This window comes from Medicago sativa, chromosome 7 (assembly GCF_051527215.1).
Source record: "Medicago sativa cultivar Bolivia chromosome 7, Bolivia_mono, whole genome shotgun sequence".
Classification (NCBI taxonomy): Eukaryota; Viridiplantae; Streptophyta; class Magnoliopsida; order Fabales; family Fabaceae; genus Medicago; species Medicago sativa.
The window spans coordinates 48,405,442-48,411,441 of NC_140755.1; positions in this window are offsets into that span (position 1 = coordinate 48,405,442).

Sequence of the window (6,000 nt, forward strand, 5' to 3'; positions counted from 1 at the left end):
AGGACCACCATCAAAGAAAAGAGCACCGGCAAAGAATCATGGCATCACCTTCAAGGATAACAACCAAAAAGAAAGGTATAAAATCCTTATCTCTAAACCTTTGCATCCTTGTAGGTACCATTATCCTCATACTATGACTACTTTAGGGATTAGGGACAATGCTTTTGAATTGCTGAATAGATTAGGATGGGGTGAGCTGCTTAGTCCTATGAGGGGGTATGAAAATTTTACTTATGAGTTTTTAAGTTCTATCCAATTCACGAAAGATAAGTTGAATTTAGATGAGCCCCGATCATAGAGTCTCCTTCCGGCTTTTGAATATTGATTACGAGATGTCCCTTGAAAACTTTTGCAATGAAATGGGCTTCGCAAATGTGGGGTTCATCCATGACTCTTGGAATCAAGCTCTAAAGCCGGACGACTATAACCCTGCTAGCTTTTGGACACGCATCACCGGTAGAAACCAATATGTTCCACGATCCAACAAGGCTAGTAACATACACAACCCAGTTCTTAGGTACCTTCAGAGAGTAATGGCTTGTACCATTTGGGGTAGGAAAGAAGTAGGAACATGTAGGACGGATGAAATCTTTATGCTTTGGGCAATGCTTACTAATAATCCCGTGAATACTTGTTTTTTACATACTTGACTACATCGCATCAATAGGAACTAAGCCTAATCTTGTAGCTGACATAGTGGTGGGGGGTGTTATCACGTTCATTGCTAGGAAGTTTGGAGTGAGCGAGGAGGAAGGGATAAATGAAATTCAGGGCAATAATAGGCTTAAAATAGAGACATTAATCTCTATGAAATTCATTACACATCATCCACCCATGCAATATGCCCTTAAGCTCAATGTGCCTAATCTATTTTTGCTTCCTAACCCGTCTCGGACTAACACCGAGGTGGAGGAGAATTGGTTGTATGATGATAATGAACAGGTACATGAGCAACATAACGCAGGAGAAGGTGCTAACTTGCACCCTAAGGAGGAACACCATGACCATGATGCCGAAGAGCTCAATGATGATGAAAGATGGGCATGGATGCGAACTGAGATAGAGAGGATAAGCACCGAGCAACAAAGGCAAGGTGTAGAACTTTTGGGGCTGAGAAATGATGCCCAAAGGGGCAACCGCTTGTCGGAAGAAAACAATGAAATGCTTCGAAGGATGATGCACCAATTCAATCTCCAAGGTCCTCCTTATGGACCTCAATGAGAACATGTGAGCTTTCCTCTTCCTCTCTTCCCTTTCCTCTTCCTCTTCTCCTCTCTCTCTTCACTCTTCCTACTACTCTTCTTCTACTCCATCTTCTTCTTCTTCTCTTTTAATTTCTTTTTCTTTGAATCATTGAGGACAATGCTTCCCCTAAGTGTGGGGGGGCCTAATAAAGTGTCTAGAGTCGTAGTGTTCCCAAACTCCCTTGAACTTTATTCTTTTGTTTTGTTTTTATAGCAAGAGGCATGACCAGTAGCTTGTTTTTAATGTAAAAAATGGCATGAAAATTTTTGTTTTGTCTCTTTCTTAAAGGTTGCCTCTTGTACATAAAAGTAGTTTCTTGTGTTTCTTATGTTCTTGCTATGCCCATGTCATGTTTTATTGTGAAATTCTCCAATGAGAAAAGCACCCGGTTGCAATCCTTGAGTAAATGTATGAATAAGTATTTTAAGGAACACGTTCTATCTTTAGTGTTAACATAGACCCTTTAAAGTCTTAAGAGTAAAAGTAGTATAAGTTTGTGTGGGAAATTAATCAATTGTGCCTTATTGTTATATTCTTAAATTGTTAAAGTTATAATGGGGCGGGAGAATGGCACCAACATATGGGGGAAAGGACAATTACATCCTAACTTCCTAATTGTGGTGGTGACTCCTTAATTTGAACTTAAAGTGAAACAAATTCATCAATGCTAGGGGGAAAGGACAATTACATCCAAAAAGACTTCCTACGCGGAGATGAAACAAATAAAATTTTGCAGCACTGCTTAGGGTGATTTTGAATCTAGGGGGAAAGGACAATTACATCCGAGAAGACTTCCTACGAGGATAGATAGCCCCTAAGCATCTGCAGCCCCTTGTGCTTAATTGTTAAATTAATTCAATCTTAACTTAAAGATAGAACCTATTCCTCATAATATCTGTCTTATACAGGAGCAAGAAAAGGGTTGGACTGCACACACACACTCACTTGAGACTTGATGTTGGGTAGAATAGGTTCATGAGAAGTGTTTGAAGTTGTAATTAGTGTACTTGAAGCAAAGCCTTTCTTTTGAGACATTTGTTCTTAATATTGCCATAATCAAATCTTTTGTTGTTGCTATGTCTGTTGCCTTTTGCTTGAGGACAAGCAAAGATTCAAGTATGGGGGAGTTTGATGAGTCATAGATAGTCTTATTTATTGCCTTATTTAGTTTAGTTTTATTTTAGATTTGATTTTATTTTATTGCATTTTATTTTAGTTTAGAATATTTTACTTCAAATTATGTTTTATTTTATTTTAGGAATAAATATATGGTGGAAGGTGCCTTGGAGCAAAAGAAAGAGGACTGGAACAAATACAGCGCAAGAATACGAAGATACGGGACAAAAATATGTCCCCCCAAAGTCAGAAGCTTGGCACGGCCCGTGCCAACATGTGGCACGGCCGTGCCCGTCTCCAGGACCTGTTTTGCTGCTTTTCTTCAAGCCCAAGTTACCCTGTTGCAGCTTTACCGTTTTATCCTTTTAGTTGCTTAGTTTCTAAGTCAGATGTAAAGCTATAAATAGAGTAGCTCTCCACCATAAACAATCATGCTTTACTTTGTTTATTTCAATTGCTATTTTAATAAAAGTCTTTATTTTCCCTTTTACTTTCTTTGCAATTTACTTTACTGTTATTTTCTCTCTTCTTCCCCCATGTCTACGATGAACATGAGTGAGTAGACTTCTTCGTCTTGGGATTATTGGGGAGTCTAATGACTCAATCCTAAACAAAACATGTCTAAACCCTAATTTCTATGTAACCCTAATTTCTAATCTAGATTCACCGTCTTAACGTGGATTAACAATTATCAAACTGTGGAAGCGAAAGCGGAGGGTTTGATAATCGTTAATCCATCATCCCAAACATCAATTCATAAAGCGAGAGCGGAGTCTTGATGTTGGAACAAGTGAATCTAGACAATAGTTGCAAAACAGTGAAATAGTCTTTGCAACTATTGAGACAAAGAGTAGTTTCAATCCTCTATGCATCTTCTAGTAATCATGTCAGTGAAATAGGCTTGGTTGCTAGAAGTAAACTCTCACCGGACTTTCATCGGAAAGGTGAGGGGCTAAGGGAAACCGGTCTTTAGAAATTAGTGTGTAAATCATGAAATTAGATGTTTAGGTTTTGTCTAGTGAAGGATTAGTCATTATGATGAACCAATGATCCTAAGGCCCTTTATTATTATTGTTTTTACCTTCAGCAATCAAACTCTCTTTCATTAACTTTCTCTCCTCTAATCATTCACTAAAAGTTAATTAAGTTGAACAACTCCCTAGCGGAACGATAACTCTACTTACTACTATTACTTCGATAGGCCGTGCACTTGCGGTTTGGCCCTATCACAATCCTTGAGCAAATGTATGAATAGGTATTTTAAGGAACACGTTCTAGCTTCAGTGTTAACTTAGACCCTTTAAAGTCTTAAGAGTAAAAGTAGTATAAGTTTGTGTGGGAAATCAATGTTCTTAATTGTTATATTCTTGAATTGTTAAAGTTAAATGGGGCGGGAGAATGGCACCAACATGTGGGGGAAAGAACAATCCCTAACTTCCTAATTGTGGTGTTGACTCCCTAATTTGAACTTAAAGTGAAACAAATTCATCAATGCTAGGGGGAAAGGACAATTACATCCAAAAAGACTTCCTACGCGGAGATGAAACAAATAAAATTTTGCAGCACTGCTTAGGGTGATTTTGAATCTAGGGGGAAAGGACAATTACATCCGAGAAGACTTCCTACGAGGATAGATAGCCCCTAAGCATCTGCAGCCCCTTGTGCTTAATTGTTAATCTAATCTAATTTTAACTTAAATTCCCATCACTCTTATATGAAATGAAGAAAGGACTTTTCTCGGTTACTTTAGTACTAAGGATAGAACCTATTCCTCATAATATCTGTCTTATACAGGAGCAATAAAAGGGTTGGACTGCACACACACACTCACTTGAGACTTGATGTTGTGTAGAATAGGTTCATGAGAAACATTTGAAATTGTAACTAGTGTACTTGAAGCAAAGCCTTTCTTTTGAGACATGTGTTCTTAATATTGCCATGAATAAATCTTTTGTTGTTGCTATGTCTATTGCCTTTTTCTTGAGGACAAGCAAAGATTCAAGTGTGGGGGAGTTTGATGAGTCATAGATTAGTATATTTTAATGCTTTATTTAGTTTAGTTTTAAATAAGATTTGATTTAATTTTATTGCATTTTATTTCCTTTTAGAATATTTTACTTTAAATTACTTTTTATTTTATTTTAGGAACGAATATATGGTGGAAGGTGTCTTGGAGCAAAAGAAAGAGGACTGGAGCAAATACAGTGCGAAAATACGAAGATACGGAACAAAAATATGTTCCCACCAAGTCAGAAGCTTGGCACGACCAGTGCCAACATGTGGCACGGCCGTGCCACCTCCAGAAGCCCTTTTTGCTGCTTTTTCTTCGGGCCCAAGTTACCCTGTTGCAGCTTTACTGTTTTACCCTTTTAGTTGCTTAGTTTCTAAGTCGATTGTAAAGCTATAAATAGAGTAGCTCTTCACCATAAACATTCACCTTTTACTTTGAATATTTCAAGTCTTTATTTCAATAAAAGTTCTTTACTTTATTTACTTTCTTCTTTGCAATTTACTTTTATCGCATTCTCTCTTCTTCCCCCATGTCTACGATGAACGTGAGTGAGTAGACTTCTTTGTCTTGGGATCGTTGGATAAGTCTAATGACGTAATCCGGATCAAGCCAAGCCTTAAACCCTAATTATTTGTTACCTTAATTCCTAATCTAAATTCACCGTTTTAACATGAATTAATTATTATCAAACTGTGGAAGCGAACGCGGAGGGTTTGATAATGGTTAATTCATCATCACAGATATCAATTCATAAAGCGAACGCGGAGCTTTGATATCCGATCAAGTGAATTTAGACAAGGTTTGCGAAACATGAGAATAGTCTAGCAAACCTTGGGACACATAAAGTTTCGATCTTCAAGGGTCCCAAAGGCAATCACCCATGAGAATAGGTGTGGTTGTTGGAGGGATACACTCACTGACTTCGAGAGGAGCTGTGATATGCTAAAGAGAAACTTGTCCTTACTAATTAAGATTAACGCATAATTATAAGTTTAAGGCTTGCTTGTGAAAAGATTCGTTATTATGATGAACCAATGATCCCGAGGCTTTTTAATATTATTGTTATTTACTTTCAAAAACTGCACTCTCCAACTTCTTATTTCTTTCTCCTCTAATCATTTTCTAAAAGTTAATTAGATTGACCAACTACCTAGCGGAACGATAACTCTACTTACTACTATTACTTCGATAGGCCGTGCACTTGCGGTTTGGCCCTATCACTAGTTCAGCATTCCTTTGCACCAAGGTCAAATCTGGTGAGGTTGTCTTAACATTTATCTTAGATAACCAAGATAGATCCAGCTCCATAGGATTTCTGGCTCTTATGCATAAAGGTGTCTTCACAAGAGTTCTTCTGACTTCAACTTCTTGCAAGTTACTAACAACTCCTCTTAACCAGTCTTGAAGTTTGTTATGAGCAGTGTCTTGATCATCAAGAGATGATCTCTGAAATTCAGTCAAGACAAAATCAACTCTTTCCTTCAATCTCCTCCACTACTTTTCATAGCTGTCTTCATGAACCAAGTTGTTCCTTGCTTGAACTAGCTTGTTCAGCTCCTGAAATATATTCTCACACACATCTGCTAAAATAGTAGAATCTAGAAACAGGGTGGGTGGAGAAAGGACAT